Below are 21,424 nucleotides of genomic sequence, written 5' to 3' on the forward strand. Positions count from 1 at the left end.
GAAGCTAGTTTATATAAGATTTATAATGTAAATGTTGGATATAAGAGAAAACTGTATTTAAAATATATAAAGCAGCGACTGGAGCAGGGACAGGTGTCTCTACTCCCTCATAAGTATCCCTACTTTTTATGGTTGCTAGCTTCTTTGCCTATGTGACCTGCGTGGCCAAACCTTCATATGGGTGGAAGCCACAATGCACATCCATGCCCCGTATGCTGGGAAGAGCAGTGTAGCAGGAACTCTCAGCAGGAGTTGGTTATGGCTTTTCAAGAATTTCACCAGCCTATTGCTGGGTCATACTGCATTAGCCACACAGTTGGGTCCTAAATCAATGTAACGACATCACCTTCAATAGCCTGGGCTGCCAGACTCCATCCCACAAACAGAAATTCAGATTATTCCACAACCCACTGCACTGACTCACAGCGTCAGAGGTAATCACACAACCAGAATGACCCTAGAAACCATCCTTGACCTGCTCAAGAGCTGTACATGGTTCAGGACTGTGTGAGCCTCTTTCAACAGGGAGAGATCTTTATTATTTTCTTTTGAGTTAGAAAGGAACTTCTAGCCACACATCACTGATTAAGGCAACAACTCTTTTTCAGTAGTATATAGTACACATGTAACTGTTTTATAGGTAATTACGCTGTCATTCAAAACCAAGAATCCTTAATTATATTTCTTGTAAGTTGGCCCCATTTCATGTCAGAGAGGGAGCAGGGTGAACAGCCTTCTCCACAGCTTTTATTGCAGATTAGTGATTGAGGTAGGATACGTGAAGGTGCAAGAGAAGTCTGGGGTCAGGAAGGAAAGTTAAACCCAGTTGGATTTTGCCTTTTATTCTGTGACTTTTCAATGCAAAATCCATTAGCCAACTCCAAAGAAAGTACAAGAAGCCAAGACTTGCTTTCCCCCTTTTCCCTGTTCCCAGGTGTATTCCTTCTTTACTGGGCTGCTGCAGGATCATACTTTCTTGCTCACTGTCTCTTGGGCTTTGTGCATCCCTCATGTTGTAGCTCCCTCTTGGGGATCTGGTCCCAAGTGACTAATTGAGAAACAAATATATCAAAAAGATCCATAAAATAATTCCGGCCTTTGAGGTGAAGTCTCACTGAAAGCTATATCATGTAAAGACTGTTAGACTCATGAGCATTTACAGGCTCCTTTTGAGAACATTATCCTAAATCCTGAAATCTTGACATTTTGAATCAGTTTCTTTTGAGCACAAAGAGGATATAACTCAATCTAAAATGATCTAAACAGATTCATTTTAATATCAGGTTATTTCATATGTTTAAATGTCGTCTCCCCTACCATCACCAAAAGGAGCAAGTGACATTATCCATTTCTAAGACTGTGTACTCCTGTGTAGTATCAGAACATTTACAGGCATTATGTATTGTACGTGTGCAGATATTAATGCTGCAAGACCTCACACCTGTCATGAAATGATTTTAATGAGAAAGTCACACGTCTGCTCAAGTGACTTGCAGGCTCACACACCACAGAATAAGATTTAAGCATGGTACAGGTGGGTTTAACACCAGCAAAATCAAGGGAACTGCATATTCCCATCTCAAATCTGAACTGACTCACACAACCGTTCATATCTGTACAAAAGCACAAGAATTTTTAACAGTAACTTTGTAGAGCTTAATGAAATTAATTTCCTAGTCACACTAACTCCTTCAATTTATTTCCAGGTCTAATACAGGAACCATATGGAGAGAAGCACAGAAAGATAAGTAGGCGTTGCATTCCATTACTCACCATCTGTTTAGGCAAGCCGTGCTGAGCGGAACAAGGAACGGGTCACGGCTCCGACGACATTCACAGGTCAGAGCCCGCCTAAGAGCCAACATGGACTACAACAGCATCTGGCTGCCAGGGAATGCATGGGAAGATTTTCCTGGGGTTACCGTGCGAGATGAGGACAGCAAGTGGTCGACTGGCGAGGGAGGAGCAGTGGATGAAGATAAATAAGTGCCTGAGAAGCCAAAGCCTGTGTTGAGAGAAGGGATAAAAAGTGAATGAGTGATACAGGGGTAGATGGTAAAGGCATAAAAAGACATACGGCAATGTAAGATGCAGGGTTTTATTGCAATTCAAAGCCCTACATTTACTAAGAGTTGGAGATCTTGCCCTAAGTTTTATAAACTTATAATGCAATATTATTCCAACTGGCATTTTATCAGTGAGACCCTTTCTCAGCATAAATTATAAAAATATAAATGTGCGTTAAATCGTATGGCATGCTTTTACCAAAGATTTATAGATGAACTTATCCGCTGTAGAGCTGTGTTCTCAGAGAACCTGCCCTGCACTTCCCTGCACCTGCAGAGAGCTGGGAACGGGAGGATAATTATGAGCATTGAGAGTCTAAGCCAGATGTTCCAGGAATGGAGAAATGTCATCTTTGGTTGGCTGGCCTCTAAAGGCAGGAAAACAGAAAAAGGAAGTGTCCGTGTTTGAGCTGGCATGTGCCATGCAAATCCTTGCCGAGTCAGCGCCAGGCCTCTGCTGCTGGCAGCCGGCCGCCGTTGTGCTCTTTGCCTGGGGTTATTGCCACAGCCCAGGCGAGTGTAAAGCCAAATACAGAATGTACGGGGAAGGCTGAAGTGTTAAAGGAAATATGGTTGTGAAATAGGAGCGCATGCAAATGAAGGCGCAGTACAAGCCTTACATGGTATACTAACTTAAGACGTTCCACAGTGCATTGCTTCAGAAAGATTAGGTGTCACTTCTGTGCTTGGATCACTTAGACTTACGCACTTTAGCTTTTCGTCAGAAGCACATAAAAAAAGTACTCAGCAGGTATGTTTACGTCTTACATCTTTGTGTTTTGTTACCAAGGTGATCCATATTTTTCTTTTTAAGCAAAATGAGCTAAATAAAAGTTAGTCCCTATCTATTAAATGACCAACTTTGGACTTTTGTTTTTCCCAGTGTTGGAAACATCCATCTTCACTTCCTCTCAGCATATTAGGCAATACCAGTAAGGCAGTCCTGCTTACAATTTAGAACAAGAACTTCCATCTCAAGACAGCAGCCTTGACTCTTAAAATTACAAATTGTAGGTTGAGGAACAGATGATATTCTAAATCATACATTTCAAACACTTTTTTTCCAGTTCCTTCTCTTAATTTTCTTTTCAGAAGAGCAACTTGGATACACAGCCAGTTTAATAATAATAATAAATAAATCTTTGTCAGCCACTTCCAATTCCTTTTTCATTAATTCGTGCAAAACTGTCAACATGTCAGTGGACTGCAGTGCTTGATTTCGGAGAGGTCTGAAGGAGGAAGGAAAGCATTATGGCAAATGTATTATTGAGAACAGGAATATCTCAACTGGATTGCACAGAGATGCATTTTAAGATTAAAATAACAAACGCTCAGAATGAATGAAAGTGCCTCGATGACGCGGCAGTGACAGGCAGAGAAATGAGACTGTTAGGAAGTTAATGTCTGGTAGGTATATGTTCTGACAGAGTTCACGGTTTTTCACTCTAACATGAAAGACGAGGACTTCTTTATTTTCTATTCTCAAATGATGAAACAGCACCAAGCGATCACAGTGCAAGTTCTGTGCCATGTAACTATCCAGCCTTTTGGTGAAGAAAGACCTTTCTATCCCAATTTGGGCAACCTCTTGGATTTTGACTGTGGGATGCCTGATACTGGAGCTGTGTCTAGAACCTCCAAAACACCACGTCCCTATCCATATATCCCTTCACTTCTCAGACATATCCCCAACTCCACACATTTAGTCTTAGAGGATGGTCCTAAAAGATGATGTCACTGGTGTCTCTACCAGATTCTTCCTCTGCTCAAGGAGGAGGATGATGAGCCACTTTGCAGAACTTGAGCCGTTTACTAAGGACAGCTGCTGTGGTCAGCAGCTGAACTGCCAATCCTCCAGCAAGGCTGTGATGCCCAGAAGGGCAGCTGAAGGCACACAAAGATGTCACAGAGAGAGGCAATCCCTTAAACACCTTGGGTTTCATTGTTCACAGGCTTAATTTAACCAAAAGAAAAAAGGGGTATCTACCAGTACTGTTATTAGTAGTTGTGGTGGGCTAGGATTTTTGGAGAGGTCTTTGTTTGTTGTTGTTTCCTTAAATAAATAATAAAAAAAAGCAAAATCAAAAGTTTCAGGGAGGTGGAGAGGACTGACAAAAGCCATTTCTTTGCCTCAGGATTAAGGGGGGGGGGGGAAAGCCTGAATGATTAAGAGAAAGTTTCTGTGAAGTGAGGGAACAGCTAAGATGCACCATGAACTGAAGTCCTTTCCCTCAGGATCATGCTTCATTAATTAGCACTGCTTAAATAACCATTTTCGAAACAAATTTAGGGGATATTCTAACCTTACTAAAAAATCTGAAAATTACTTAGCTATCCTTCCTTAAGTTTGCTTTATTATAAGTTCATCACCTCTGTATGAGTTTTCAATAAGACACAGATAACTGGCACTTCTTAGTTCGACCTCTTTGTCTGAGTTGCACACATATAGAGTCTTCCAGGTAGACAGATTTACCTCCTGGTAGCTGGTTCTCAAGAGCTGAGGATGACCGTGCATTGGAGCAGGTTGCCTCGAGAGGCTGTGGGGTCTCCTTCTCTGGAGATATTCAAAACCTGCCTGGATGCGTTCCTGTCCAACCTGCTCTAGGTGAACCTGCTTTGGTGGGACGTTTGAACTAGATGATCTCCGAAGGTCCCCTCCAACCCCTACCATTCTGTGATTCTGTGATTTGGGTGATTTTACATTTCTGAACAAACATCGTAAACAGTTAATTAGAAGATGTAACATGTTTTATCTCCTACCTGGTGCCTGTTTGTGGAGCAGATTAGTTGTCCAGCTGAAGTTCTTGTACGGTGACTGAACATGGCAGTTGGGTTGTAACTGCGACTCCTGTGCCTGTGTAGCAGCCTGGTGGAGCAAAAATTCCTATTAAATTTGGAAGCTGCTGAACATACTCAGTGCTGCATGGAAAGTACCCAGAATCAAGTGAACCAGAGCCTGGACTGCTGCAAACTCAGAACCTGAGCCAGATCTGCCAAGTTTCATGAAATGTTTTAATCCACTTTGACTCTTCCACAACATTTCTAAAGTCTTAGGTGCATCTCCTCTAATTAGCAATATCTCACCCTAAGAGAGTAATGTTTTTTTCTCCTTTTCCAATTCTGTAGTATTTTTCTTGGTTTTAGAACAACATGAGCAACGGCTTCACCCACATTTCAGTTCATTGCTTCAGTTCATAAACGAACCTTTATGCCCAAGTGAGTTTTGGAGTCATCCCCACTCATCCTACAACTTCAGGAAAGCCCTGCTCATCTTGATAATCTAGAAGGGAGGAACTTGAATGGCTTTTGGACTACTGAATATGCAGAGGTGAACCAGAGAAGGCAGAAATCCATCATCAATTTAGGTAATTCAAGTTGCAGAGAGACAAAAGGAATTCATTTAGAATGTTTCATTCCACCAAAGGAAAGGTACACTAGCAGGGCACTAAAACAGGAGAATTAGAGCTTAAAACAAAGGAAAAAAATCCTCATTCATAAATATAGTGCAAAATAAAATCACTAAATAAGATATTGGTTTGCTTATCAATGTTTGGTGGCCATCGCATGGATGATGCATGATTTATTCCCTGTGAAGTATTCCAGTGATTTAGTTAATTTCTGCCTTTACTAAATAATGTTAACATTTTTAATATTACTAGAGGAGAATCAGTGGGTTTTCTTTTTTCATGTTAGATATTCCTTTGATAGAAAAGTCATTTTCTGGTAAAGCTAAAGTCAATGTCTGATCAGTTGCTGCTTTTAAAACCCTTGTAAGTCTTTTTGATTGGTTATAAAGTATAAATTCCCATGTCACAGCAGTTAAATGCTGTATAACTAATATCTGTATGGCTCATAACTTTATTTTTTCACTTCTATTTTCTTCAATTAAAGCTTGAGTTTGTAAAATATGTTGAAAACCTTCAGCTTGAGGGGACTGTAAGCTTAAGTTATCACTGCTGTAAAATCCCATTCACAGCAGCATTTAAAAATTGCTACTTTAAATTAAATCTGGGTTAAATGTGATCTATTTGACAATTTATATGCAGTTTCAAATCCATGTGCAACTGAAAAAAAATAAAATAAAATCTAGAGTTGTGTATTTCAAACAACCAGAAAACTGAACGCTGGGCAAATGTATAGAAGATCTACACAAGGGGAATGTAGCAAATGTCAGAAGGCTGAGACTTGAGGACCCACTGCTCCACAATTTTCCTCTCCGTTCCATAACCATAATGCAAGCACATGAAGACATTTCAGGCAGTTTCGTAGCTCTTAGAGCTTCAGCATCTAGACTGAGTACCCAAGCTAGTGACTGGCTATGGATCTATTCCAGAGGTCTGAAATGCAGATCAGAAAATTTCATTCAATTTTTAAAAGTGTCAAGGGTTCACTCACGATGTGTTTACTAATATACTTAGAGCTTAAACATTCATCTTTGCATCTTATTTTCCTCTAGCTAATAATGAATCTTTGTATTAACTAAAGTATAGCAATGAAACTTGTCAAGAACCTGTACATCTAGAAACATAAAAGAGACACCTTGCTTTTGCCTCTCAGATTTTAGAAATAAAAATTCTTTCTCAGAAAGAAACAGATTCTGGAAAGAAAACAAAGCACATCTTAAACTTTCATACTGTTTGAACATAACTGTGGTGATGCAATACACAAGAACATCAACGCTACTAGAGCTTGTGGAATTTTTCACATAGTGTGTATTTTTAGAAAGCGAAAATGATACGTGTAATAGAAAAAATGTTTTATCTATTTCTTAAGAAGAAAAAAAAATTAGGTTGCAGTTTAAGTCAAAGAAAAGTTAGACACAATTTATTTTTAAATGAAATCTGCTTTGCACAACTATACATTGAATCAAATTTAAGTTGCTCAGGCAAAGTGAAACAACTGTGAAGTTGCTCAACAAAGGCTGATTCCATAAAGAATATCTGGGCTTACATTTGAACAAAACTTAGGCATTTTAATTCCCCTTTTATCTGCATTCAGTTTCTTCAGACTATGATGTCTTTATGATGGTAGCATGATTCTGTATTCCTCCTAGAGGACTTACTGCGATGTCATTGATATTTGAATAGAGTATTTTAGCAATACAAAAATATCACAGCAATTACAGAAGAATTTACTATTTAAAACAGGGCCTCATGTAGGAGGAAAGTAACATTTTCAGTGATATCGCTAAAAATAACTGCACTCCAGTATTCCACAGGTCCAAAAGAGATGAGCAAATCTTGGAGTGGAGAGTTGAGCCCTTCCTGCCCGTGCACTGGATTTAAGCCTAAAGCAAAACAAAACTGTGAATTGTGAGGTGTTTTTGATTTCATCCCATAGGCAGCAGCTGGCTTTGAAGCATAATCAAAAATTGCCCAAGTCTATCAGAGATGTTTAAAACAATCTCTTAAATGAATCTGGGCCATGTCAAACTCATAATGAAATCTTAATCCAAACAAGTTTCATACACAGCTGACACTGATCTAAATCGATAGGGAAAAAAATAGATATTTCAGTCTCAAAAGTGGCAGAATAGTTACCCGCAAACCAAGAAACCTGAGGCAGGTTGGATCGCAAAGCTATTAACTGTCATGATAGGTATGGTTTAGCCAGCTGAATTTGGCATCTACTACCATATGTCATTACCTTTATTGTGAGAGTAATGTACAATAGAAAACTTTGAAGAGATTACTGTGAATTAAAGGCCAGCTTAAATGCAATGTGCTACTTGAGCTGACAAAATGTAAGCCTACACCCATACTCTGGATATCTTTGTTATATTATCTTATGGAACAAGTGAAGAGGGTTTGCTAGAGAATTGAGAAATTAGACACTGTTTCCCACTTAATGGGTGTTTTACTGGATGATGGTAGTTAAAATATCCCTCCAGTAACAGTAATTTATTTGCATTCCTAAGCATGCTTGCAGGTATGTGCAATGGGACACAGGCTGTTAAGACAGATATTGCAGGTGTTAATTCAAAGTTTAAATAACAAAAATCTATAATACAAAGACAAAAATCTTTCAAAGAATCGCATTTGTAAAGCTAGTGAATTAATATGCTGACTGGGACTTGCTTCTGACAGGTCCAGCTCATTACACGCAGATACCCTGGCACGACTGAGTCTATCGGGAGTCTAAAAGTCTCTGAGAATGTTCAGAGTGACATTTGGGATAACAGGGACGAATTTCAGCCAGGTCTTTCATATGCCCATTTGCTGCTTTTTATTTTTGGCTCCAAGTGCATGCCAAGATCAAATTCCCAGACTTTCTCGGTGCCCGAGCAAATATTGTTAAACCCAGATTTGGAACGTTCATAAAACACAGACGTAGCACGTTACTGTACACGTCTGCTGTCACACAAATGCCGTCAGACAGCGGGTCGTGAACCAAGGGTGGCGTGCGGAGCCTTGCACAGCCTTCAAGCATCGTCTGTCATGAACAGCAAGATCGCATGTCATCAGTGACGTGTCATGAGATATTCACAAAGGATAACTTTATCCTGGGGAGATTAATCTCTTGCGAGTCCCCCAACAAACTTAGGGAGGGGGAGACAGAGGTTCCTCCACTTGGCTATTTAGTGACTAGATCAGACTCCTGCTCTGAATGACAGTCCTTTAGGGAAAACTTTCTCCCCGCCTTTACTGTGGAGAAAGACTGCAATGCTAAGCGTGGCTCAGTTAATAAAAAACAGCAAAAAGCTAGGCTACAATTTGCATTTCAAATCACCATTTCCTGATCCCTCCCGTCCCTACTTGGCTGATGTGGCCCATGTTATTTTAGCTGATAGATGATAGTATCTGAAGGGGGCTACAAGAAAGCTGGAGAGGGTCTTTTTACACAGGCACGTAGTGATAGGAAGAGGCGTAACGGCTTCAAACTGGAAGAGGGTAGATTTAGATTAAGTATCAGGAATAAATTTTTCACTCTGAGGGTGGTGAGGCACTGGAACAGGTTGCCCAGGGAAATCGTGGATGCCCCATCCCTGGAAGTGTTTAAGGCCAGTCTGGATGGGGCTTTGAGCAACCTGCTCTAGTGGAGGTGTCCCTGCCCATGGCAGGGGGGCCGGAACTCAATGATCTTTAAGGTCCCTTCCAACCCGAACCATTCCATGATTCTATGATATCAGATAAAACTGTAACGGAGCAGAGTACACAGGAGTTATGGCAGGCTGCTCTCGCAGTATAGTTTCCAAAATCAAGACTAAAAATTACGCTTAACTCAAGAGGGGTTCTAAGGGCAGGGACAATCCTCCCAGTACTACCTCTCAGTACTACCTTTTCTGAAGGAGATTCAGCCAAGAAGATGTACAAATGTCTAAGGTGCCATCTGCCATCTAAGTCTCATTACCTTTCACGAGAAATATACTGCTGCCTTTTTTTATGATGAGCACCTGTCTGTAATTTTAAACATCCAGAGAAATTAAATTCTTTCAAAGATGGATTTTCAGTCCAGTTACATAGACTTTCTTTTTTCCATAGAATATATGCTAATACCTTCACTCTGTTCTTCAGAACAAAAATTTTGGAAAGATAAAGGTAATAGAATAGATTATTATTGTTGTAAGAAGAAAAAAAAAAGTCAAAGCTTTTTAATTAAAAAAGACAGAATTAATTCTACCTCACAGAGTGCTTTACGGTGCTTTAACAGTACCTCCATGACTGATGCCAGCATCAGGAGAGAAATTGCAAAACTTCTTAAGGGTCTTTTTTTTTTTTTTTTTTTTCTATTTCCTTCTCTCTCTTTGTTACAGGCTTGGTTCATCTTATTAAAATTATTTGTCTGGCTTAATGCCTTAAAACACTAAGTGGGATTTACAGCACTTTAGCAACTCAAGATGAAGTCCCAGGAAGTGGAAAAAAAGAAAGGGGACAAAAAACAAACAAGGAAAAAAAAGAGAAAAAAGGGAAAAAGGGAAAAAAGGAAAAGAGGAAAAGGGGAAAAGGGGGAAAAAAGGGAAAAAGGAAAAAAGAAAAAAATCTTAGTATTCAAATGATGGAGTATACTGATGAGGACGCACCTGTATAGGTTCCCAGCCAATACTTCTTAGGTATCATCATTTAGGGACTGAAATGTAGATATTCCTGGAGATCACTTAAAGCTATGGTGGTATCCGTGGTCTTTATTTTCTGTCAAAAACCCTATGTATAAGAGTTTAGAGACCAAGTCCACTTATAAATTAAAATATTGATCAGGATGGAGAAGGATGGTGTAATAGTCCCATGAAGCCTTTTTTCCTTTTTTGAGTTATCACTAGCACATCTTCATTAAATATTCAGTAGCATTTAAATACGTTTTCCTGTCTTATTCTGATAACATACAGAGTGTGTGTGTAGATGAGTGAGCAAGCACTTTTCTTCCATTAAAATCCATTCAGGGTATAAAAAAATAATTCTTAAGTCACAGCACATCATGAAATATCTCTGAGTTTCCTTATGATGCTAGACTGTAATAACACAAAAGGAAAACAAGACACTGCTGCATCCTACATACGTAGTCACAGGTACAGTTACTTGTTGCGTACGAATTTCTACTCTTGGGCTAAGTCTGCAAAGGAATATTCAAAGTTAAGTCTACTGAAGATATGAAGTCAATTACTGTCTTTCAGACAAACCTTTAGATAATATAATTATAACTGAACAATACCCTTCCTTTTCATGAAGAAAAGGTTTCTAAGCACAATATTTGGAGCATACATCCCAAACTGTCCTGGTTTGAGATTATTTCATCAGGCTACTTATAAGCTTTTTTATTAAAGGGAAGGAATTTTCATCCAGTGTCTAATTTTTTTTTCCCCCAAATTAAGCTAACAGTTACGATTCTGAAAATGTTTGGCACAGAGGAAGAATTGTGTGCAAACTCATCCATTAGGAGAATAATTGTTTTGGGGAAAAAAAAAAAAAAAAGAGCTGCATCTTACCTTCATTAAACTGATATGGACTGCAGAACCAAATTATATATGATCTGTCTACTTTTAAAACCTGCTATTATCATTCACTGCCAATGAATAATAGAAATGTAAAACCATTTAAATACAATATTGTAGCATTATTTTTTTTTTCATATTTGATAAGTAACTGACTAAAAATATACACATACAAATTCATGTTAATAATAAAAATGAGCTTACACACAACAGCGATATAAAGCTCTACCTTCACATTATAACACTTTGGACGTTGACACTAATTATTTTTAGAACTAGTTTTGAAAATGAAATGGTGGGGAGAAGAGAGAGGGAAGATAACGCTCCTGGCTACTTGAAGTAAAACAAGCTTTTCAGACACATGGCCACTGTTGCCATTTTACCTCTTAATATTTTATATAAAACAGATGCTTTTTCAGATACTGGCCAAAATCCAATCTAGCTTGAAACAAAAGTCATATAGGGCATTCAATTTTGAACATATTCTTTCAATATTTAGTTCCCTGTCTTGCAAATACACATACAGAACTTCTGCATATAGGCAGGCTTACTGAACTGCATATTTGACTGGATCAAGATAAAAATATTTACATACCTATATATACATAGATGTATGTAAGTATATGTATATATACATGCACATGTATGCCTTGGTATATTCTATATGGAAACTCATTCCAGCTACAATTTCAGTTAGCATAAACTGGACCGTCTGTGAAAATGGAGCGGCAAGGATATTTAGACTTTCACAAACCAAAACAAACCACACTGATGGTTTGCATTATCCATATTTGTGATTTAAACCCTAGCTTTTTTAGGATGAATGAGCTAATGAATTTTTGACACTTGTGATCAGATTTGGCTATACCATATATTTCACATTATTAAGGCTTGCTTTCACACTTGGTGCTATTTGTTTAACTTATTGATTAGCATAACTTTCATTAATGTTTCTGAGTATTCAGAGGACGTGAATAGATTTAGAATTTTATTGCTGCTTCAAGAAGATGAAGAAGTTAAACTGTTGTTTTCCTCTAAGTTAGAACACAATTATCCTGCTAAGTTATCAAACTCTGTATCACTTTATATGCATTTTAAATTCACAAGTTCCTTTAATGGTTCCTTTAAGGGGAAATCCAAGTTGAATCCTGGCAATGAAAATTTAATTTCCGGGAAGTTCTCAAAGACCATTCTGAGGTTCATCTCTCAGACTAAGAAAGAATATTTTAATTAAACTCTTTTCCCATGCCCACCATTCATAAGAACTCCATATGGCACTCCGGGATCTTCCTAGGAAAGATACCAGAAGTTGATTTTGAAATACTTTACCATTAATGTTTAAGCTTACAAGGGAGGGACTCTCTTAATTATAAAAATCTTGTAAAATTATGGTGTTAGTGATTATTCCCAGAGCGTGAACAAATGTTAAAATTGAAAGCAAGTAAGCACAGAATAATTACCAGAGCTGGGAACATGGTAGAGTTATTTCTGGTATGTTTTAGAAAGAAAAAATACATACAATTATAATGTAGATAGAGATTTATGCTAAAATAAAGACTCTGCCAAAGTGCTCAGGCCTACTGAATTTAAGTCTTCCCTTTTCTAGACAGGCACGTACAGAGTAAGAAAATCCTTAGTTAATAGGAGAATTAAGCACGCGCAAAATTGATTTTCCTGGGCAGAGACAGCATTGCTTGTGTCTTTAAACTGACACATTCTGAAGTGTTACATATAATTGGGGCCTTAGAAAGGAATATTAGGAAGCACAGGAAAAAAAATTCAACAAAAGATCAGAACAAAGGGAAAGAGGAACTGTGAACCAAATTTACATATATTTAGTGAAATAAGAAGGATACTTTTTAGAACACCGTTTCTGCTACTCTCTCTAAAGATTTTTGTTAGGAGTCAAAGACTATTTGAAGCTGTCTCTTGCAATATAATCTATTGAAAAACATTAATAAACAGTTAAAGGTCATTAAAGGAGAATATACATGCTGAATAGAATAAGTGGCATAAGAAGAAACAATTTCTTTGACCCACTTATAATACAACCTTAAAGCAGTGGAGGTATAGCTAGCTGCTGTCTGTATAACGTCCCAGCACTTTATGGAAATACATCCTACAGATTTCAGAAAGACTTATTTTACTGAATCATAGAATCATTTAGGTGGGAGAAGACCTTTAAGTTCATAGAGTCCAGCTATAAACCTAAGTTTTAAGCCAAGTTCACCACTAAACCATGTCCCTAAGCACCACATGTACCTGTATAGAATCATCTATCTTTTATGACACTATAAGGATCACCTTCTACAAATAGCTTCTAGTTTCTATTTCTTCTAACTGTTATTCCTCAGGATTCTAGTTCTCACTCACAAAATATCATTTGTTGAGAAGTTTCAGAAGCTTTCCAAACTTCTAGAATTTAGGCATCTCTGAAGAGGAAGGCAATTTGGAAAAGATTTCCTGAATTTCATTAGGGTTTCTCAATTAAGCATGTGATATTCTTAATGAAGCCAACAAAAGACTCATTCACCTGCCCTGTGGCCCAGTTTTTTCATCCTGCTCCCAGTTAGTGGCATAGAATTATGAAAACACGTGTCTCCAATGATGAACAAAGCTATTCCATAATTGCTATTAAACAAACCAAGAGAGCAATACAAAATATGGCAACCAAAGGCCAAATTCACCACTGTATGTTAATATTAGACTACTATGTAAAATGTTAGCTCTTGTCTAAATAAAGCTCTAATTTCACTTTTTCTTAGACAACCATGTCATGGGCATAAGCCCTGAAAGCTGTCTGTTTTGAGAAATTAAGTACATTTCTAACCTCTCTACAGGCTTCCCACCACCCTCCAAATGAAAAAGTCATTATTCATTGTTGTTTTCAAGGAGAGAAGCTTTTAACAGATGTATGAACAGTTACTCTAATATTATTTACTGCCAATAGAGATAAGTAGCACAAATTTTGCTCTGGATTACACTCTTGTATTTCTTGTGCTTAGTCTCTTGTTATGCAATCACAGAATGCACTATTAGAGAACTGGGCAGAAGATAATATAAAATGAGATAATAAATTTTAGTCATTAATATACTTACATTATTTATTACCTTTTTGGTCAAATTAGTAGTTAAGAGAGTTTTGAAATTTAAATTATTTTGGAGCCAGTCAGGAAATTACATCTTCCCCACGGAAATGTTAATGAAAATTGGTATTCCAGGTTTCCATCATTCCTCTGCTAATACTGGGGGGCGGGGAGGGGAGAAGGAGAGGAAGTTGTCAGTAGGGAAAGCAATTAACATAAATTGAGGTTTAGTTGAAGTTTGATTTTCATGAGAAAAACCATTCTTCTGTTGAGAAAACAATCAGCTCTGGTGCTAAGAAAACAGCACAAATTTTACACAAACTATCAAAATAGAATGAAGGCTAAGCTAATTACTATAAATCAACTATAAAGCGCCAAGAAGCTTCCAATCATTTAGAAAGAGTTCTTACTCACTCTTTGGGGTTAACATATCCCAGCTGTAATTTACCATTGAAATGATATGCAGATGCCAGTAATTCTGGGATTAGGCATAGTCCCTGAACAGAAACAACAGGGAATACAAGTTATTATTGCATTTGATAGCCAAAGTTAGAAAGGTTTAAGAAAAAAAAAAAAATAGACTGGCTGTTATAGCTTCTTTAAATTAGGACTATTCCCTGTGGTTGGACCGTCCCCAGGAAACTCAATAATTGCTCACCTTACATGACTATTATCGTCTTCTTGCTGATGGAAAACCATTGGGTCACCTAATTCAACAAAATTGCAACAACAATCAGGAAAACTTACCAGATGTGGTGTTGAATATGGTATGGCTCTTTTGCAATCTCATGAAGCCCCCACTGTTGGTCAACAAATGATATATATTTGACAACAAAATTTCCTTGGTAAGAAAGTACAAGCATGATGACATTCTCTAAGTGATTACACAAAAGTGAATCAAGGATAGGGAAGGATGGGAAATGGGACTCCAATATGATTTTGATTTCGAAGTCTGCATGGAATGAACAATAATAAACATATTTCCCCCCCCCCCCGTAGGAAAAGGAAGGTTACATAAGTAACATGACCGTATTTGATTAGGAAATTATCTAGATAACAGAACTCTTTAAGGAATTTGTTCCTATCAGCTAGATGATAGATAACCTAAGAAATCACAGCAGAAAGCAACAACGTTATTATGTTATTAAACTCCTTTCAGCAAATATATCTGAGCACAGAAAAAGCCATTAGGCCTCTTGCTCTACTGCAGTCGAAGACCTAGGGTCAATTCTTCATTTAGCAATAACAGTAACTGTACTAAAAAATTATTGTAGAGAAAATATTCTTCAAATACATATACACGAATGTCTTACTTTACAACAAGTAAAGTAAGATAACCGAGTGTATTGAAGGTGAGTTATATCACATGAAAAGTAGAAGACAAAGCAGGGAGTATCATGGCTTTTTTTTTCAAATACTTTTGGTTTATGATTTGATTTCCCTCCTGGCTAAGAAGCCACAAGCTTGGTTTTTCTTGGCTTTTCTTTAAAATAATCTTACTTTCTACAGCTAGATATTTCCTTTACCTTTCATGTAGCTATAAAATACTTATTTCTACAGGTGAGACACATTCCAGCTCACAGGTGTCCCAACACAGATCTCACCAGTGCTGGCTGTGAAGGCCGTAATTATACGCAGGTCACATGTGAGCTTTCCAGAAGAGGATCAAAGGCCAAAACTAGTTTTTACAATGCCTGGAAGGAAAATATCTGTGAAAAGTGACTTTACACAGCTCTACCAGAAGTTGTTTCATCTGTCAGCAGCACAGGCTGGATACATCGCCTCTATATAATACAATTTTTTAAAAAATACAAATAATTTTGTTGGAGCCATCAATGATGCAAGGAGAAAGCTGTAGAGCAAAACAGTGAACAACTCACCTTCAAAAGGAAACGGTGTCAAAGTCACAAGGGAGAAGGAAACAGAGGTGGAGAGGTGAAGCACAGGGAGCAGAGAGGAGGCGGAAGAGCGTCAAGCAGCAGCAGTCTCTGGGGGGCAATAGACTACAGGGAAGTTGAGACCCACTGCTAAACTTCCCCTGTGAAATTTAAGAATAAGCATTTGTCATTTGGAGATTTTATTTCTCTTACAATTTGCTTCTAGAAACAGTGTCCAAATCCACATGTCCAGACAAGTAGATATATTTTTTTCTTGGCTTTTTGTCCAGACAGAGTATTATATTTTGGGTATTTGGACCAGAGTTTCCCAAATATACATAATTTTTAAATCTGGAGTTTTATTTCAAGCATAACTTCATTATATTTAAAATTTGGTTTAAGCAGTTTACAATTGAAACTCCTATAACCTGTATTTTTCATAACAACCTTTGTTACTTGGCTTCCAGGAGGAGCAGTTAAAAGAATGATTTCCTCAGGAAAAAGTTTGCTGCCAATTGCCGAACAGACTGCACCTGCCTCCGATACCCACCGAGTTTTGGCCATCATCAAAGTAAACAGGCAACGGGTCTGATTCAATAGAGCAGTTTCCGTGCCTGCAAAATCTCACCAGATTTCAGTGCATCTCAGCAAACCTCCCCCTCTGCCTTCGCCAGCAATCAAATCCCCATGTTTTAGCTTTCTGCAATGAATCCAGGGCAAATACTCACAAATACCTAATTACTGGAATTACATAGCTCTGATGCCTATTGCAATTCACTTCTGTCATTATTCAGCAGGAAGATTCATGCTTTTTTTGCAGTTTTGGTAATAATTACTTAGTCCTGCGGAAAGGCAGCTGGGTGCTGGCACTCAGACCCTGCGCCCGTCCAGCTCCTTGCTGGTGTTAGCACACAATGTGTCAGGGTCACGGTACAAAGTGAAGTTGCCTCATTAGCATCTCTTGACTGAAAAGGGATAAAACTTAAAATGAATCCATCTGTTTTCAGTACTGCTTTGTTTATACTTTCTAGTGCTGGGTTTTGGCAGGCCCAGGCACTATTTATTCATCACTGTTGTCACTTATCCATTCATCTAGCCACAGAATTTTGAATAGGAGTGTTCACTTAGTCAGGCAAAATTTTCTCTGCATATTTGTTTGTCTTTTTGGATACAAGTGCCAAATATTTATTTGAAAGTGAAATCCTGAATAGCAGTTGCGAAAGAGAAGAGACTGGGAGGGAAAGGGAGTAAGGTATGTTTGATGGCGCTCAAACTGTAGTTTCTGTCAACAGATCCCACTCTTTGTCTGTATAATGATCTTTTTCGCCGCCCTGGGAACCTCTCCCTTATGCTGGGAAAGAGGAAGACTTCTTGGCACCTGTTTGCAGTTTGCATGTTTGGCAGTGCCTTTTATTCTTAGACATATGCAAACCTCTCCTATGATCTGCAGAAAGGAATCCCTTTGAGACTGAAATCAAGGAAGAAAAAAATTGCAAGGTGGATGGACACACATAAAATAGTGGAAAACACACTGGCAGCTACTTAGAAAGGAGCTGTGCATTATGAAAGGGAAAGAAAAGAGATAGTAAATGCAATAGGTACATTGAAAAATCTCTCCACAAAAGCAAATAATAGTAGTAGTGGGGAGCACCTGCTGAAAAAAGGATTTCCAGAGGTTACAGAGAATGTGCCCATTCAGGGCTTAAGTGATTTCTCAGGGTGCAGATGATGGTTTCGGTCATAGTCATTAGAGTTAGTGTGTTCAGAAAACTCAGAGGGGAATATAATTAGGAATAAGTTATATCATGCTCAGCAGAAGAAAGATTGTATATACGGTATTTTATATCATACATAATTTGGGGACTGGGAGATTTTGGCTGACAAGAAAGAACACTCCTTATTTTTAAGTAAACTTTTATTTCTATAACTTCTACTCAAATCAGAGATTATTTCAATGCATCTATGAAACTACATAGCACTGATGGAGTTGCACAAGTTCACAAACAGACCCTTTTATTATGGCTTGCTAAACAGTTGCAGCTAGATCATCTAGTAACTAATCAAGACATAATGAATGCATTCATGTTTGACAAATCACAAGAAGTGGAAGTCACCTGTTGCAAAACTGTGGTACTGTGAACAGAAATCAACTTGAAAGTAACAAGATAAGGGTTAGAATGAGTTTGTTTAAATAAATAGAATAGTATAGTAAATAATCTTTCACTTGCTGAAGGTTGCATGTAGATACTATATAATACATGCATTTTTCAACTTCAGTTATATTCAAATGAGCAGTTGCAGAATCAAAGTATGTTTTTTTAAAGAACCGTAAGTAAAAGCCACACCTACATAAGAAACTCCAACTATTCTATCCGTTGTAATATAATTCTGGGGAAAGTCTTTTTTGTGTCATCACAGCACTTCAGAATTCCCAAGCATGTTATCTGAGTTGCTGGAATTCTCATCTTTAAATGAAGCTGCCACAGTGTCTCAGAAGCCACAGCATTTGGACAAGAAGGAAGTTGCATTACATTTATGGTAATTTTGACTTTGTTGGGACATGACAGTATTGGGAGCAATAGGTCTTCTCCATCGTGTGGGATAAGTCCCTTGAAGCCTTCCCATCAGCTAAAGAAACAGGGCTGGTGGGAAGGAGAATAAAGAATTGATCTTGATCAAATTTCATCAAATGTTTGAAGAAAATTAGTCCTTCTGATAGCTGAAAAATGTTTCCCTCTTTGCTGGAGAGACTCCACCTTTCCCACTTATCCTTCAAAGCTTGTGATAATTTCTAGTTTTCTTTTTAGAAAACAGTTTACGTAACACACACACACAAAAATCACTTCCCCTAATCCTTCTCTCAAAGTAAAATTTTTGATCTATTCAACTAGGAGTTCTAGTGAACTCCTAGTTGAATTCCATATTCCATATGGAATTCAATTCCATACTACAAAGCATTGTGCCTATTTTCAAACTAGCATCCCTCTATAACTACCTTTAGCATTCTAGTTGTGTTGCAAATAGCAATAAATAGCAAATTGCAAATAAATAGCAAATAGCAAATTGCAATAAAGCAATATTAAGATCGCAAGATGAAGAACTCAGATTAAAATGCAAAAAGCCAAAAAACAAAACAAAGGAAATAAAATGCTTCTCCTCAAATTTCATCTAAACCAGTTGAGAAGTCTCACATAGTCCAGTGTAAACCTTAGGAACTAAAACATAGTGAATAGTCTCTCTTGCCTGAGACACTAGTCAAAATTCACAGCTTTGAGAGATTCCTTATATTAAAGGGAGAATTTGAGGGTTACAATGCTTTTGGAAAAATGCACCCAACTTTTTCTCCTGTCATTCTACTTTCAACACAGAGAGTCAGCAGGTGATAACTGGGTTCTTTGTCTACAGTGGGGCAATCCATAAAGCTCTGGCGTGACCTACACATAGACCAATGCTTTTGGCATTAGATCCATCGCCTCAGCACTTTTTGTTACATTAAGGGCACTTGGTCATCCCTCCAGTTGAGCTTCTAAATGTACTTTGCCTGTTAGTTGTCTTTAATGCAAACTCCAGTTGTCTTTGCACCTGGTTTGCCTGTTGTCAACCATTTCTCCCTTCAGTATAGCACTGCTGAATGTAGACAGTTTGGCTCAGTTCAGTTACTGTTCTTTTAACAGGCATTTAAAACATCTATATTATTACAGTGGTACATAGTAAAATAGTATATGAAATGGATGGGTTTAGGGCTCAGCAGTATTTTATTAATGAGCACATGCATTAAGTTTAATCTTCTACTGTTGAACTAGTTAAAAAGAGCCATTTAAAACTGAGTCAACAAAGACCTATAATGAACAATTAGACTTAGAAATTACCTGGCTTTCCACTCACTACCCCTTTAAAGTACAAAATTTCACACTGAAAAATATAACCCATGTGTTCACTAAATCCATGCAATTGTTATGGATACTTTCAAACATTTAGGTTCTCAGTCGTTAATAGACAGCATAGCAGGAACATATTATAAGATTTAAATCTAATCATTGTTCAATTTTTTATTTTTAGGTTTTTTTGGTGCAGATGGATGTAACTTGAGCACAGTACCTGGAAATCATTAATCTGGTTTAGCTTCTTTATCTCAGCACTTAATATGTGGGCTGCCTCATTATCCTACCTGTTCAACAAAGATAGTTTCACTTGGTGCACAGGAGATTGTGAAGAGGCGCCATTTCATATTTCAATGCCTTTGGAGATATCTGTAGGTTGGTATTTTCAGTTGGTGAGCCATCTTATTCATCTTTCCCTGTCAAGGAAGAACCTGGGATTAGCCTTTATTCCTTGAAGAGATGAGGTACTATTAAAGATTACAATTTTCATCGTTTAACTGACATTGAATCTCCTCACAGAAAATCCTTTCATTAGCTTAGAACCATGCTAGTTTTGATGTTTGAAGCTCTGTCTGTTTTACTTAAATCCAAACTAGACACTTTTTGGGCCAGACACAGCTTTTTTTTTTTTTTTTTGAGAGAGAGAACTCACACTTTTCTTTCAGTTTCTTAGAAACTTTAAGGGAACCCTAATTTCTGGCTACACCAGTTCTCAAATGTAAATTACATTTCAGATCTTACTGACTCCTATCCCCATGCTCTGAGACATCTCTTCACAGTCACTGCCTTGCTTAAATCAATTTATTAAGTCTTTTAAATTTAAATCAAGGAAAAGCATGGTTTCTGTGCCTTGGATGCTGACATTTGTTTCTGACACAGAGAGAGGGAAATTTCCCCTTTAAAGTTATATCTATAGATAATCTTGTATGGAAGCACTGGCTCTTTCTTCCTTTGACTGTACGCAAACAGAACTGGGAGATCAGTGGTTCAGACAGACAAGGCAAAGCAGGCCCTGCTTACAAATATATCTTTTTATTTTGAACGAAGGGAGTAGTGCACTGGAGTTGTATTAAGTTTCTGCATACTAATATGCCCTCACCTTCACTCTCCCACATACTCTTTTCGCACAGTCAGTTCATATTTCAGCATACCTCCTAAAAAAATCACAAATACATCTGTGTAAGCTAATTTTTAAAAGGAATGGGATAAAAGGGTTGAGAAGTTGTGTCAGAAAAGCAGTCTTCGTACCATGCTGAATTTCTAGCTCTGCTTCAAGCCTCAGGAAGTCTCCCTGGGGGAGAGGGACAGGAGCCAGGGTTGATGTAGTTGCTTGGCACATACAAGAATGATAATGTTAAGGATCAAGTTGAAGTTATACATAATCCCCATAAGGTTTTCTGTGTTAAGAAAGACTTACTAAGCATTTGCTGAAAACATGGCTAAGAAGGATGTTTTGAAGGGGTCCCTGTACTGAAGAGGCAGGTCAGTAAGCTTTAAGTTTTCCCTTCTATGGAGAATGACAGGAAAAGATAATTCCCTGAGATAAAACCTCCCACTAGAGCAGGTTGCTCAAAGCCCCATCCAGCCT

Source organism: Numenius arquata, chromosome 2 (assembly GCF_964106895.1).
Source record: "Numenius arquata chromosome 2, bNumArq3.hap1.1, whole genome shotgun sequence".
NCBI lineage: Eukaryota > Metazoa > Chordata > Aves > Charadriiformes > Scolopacidae > Numenius > Numenius arquata.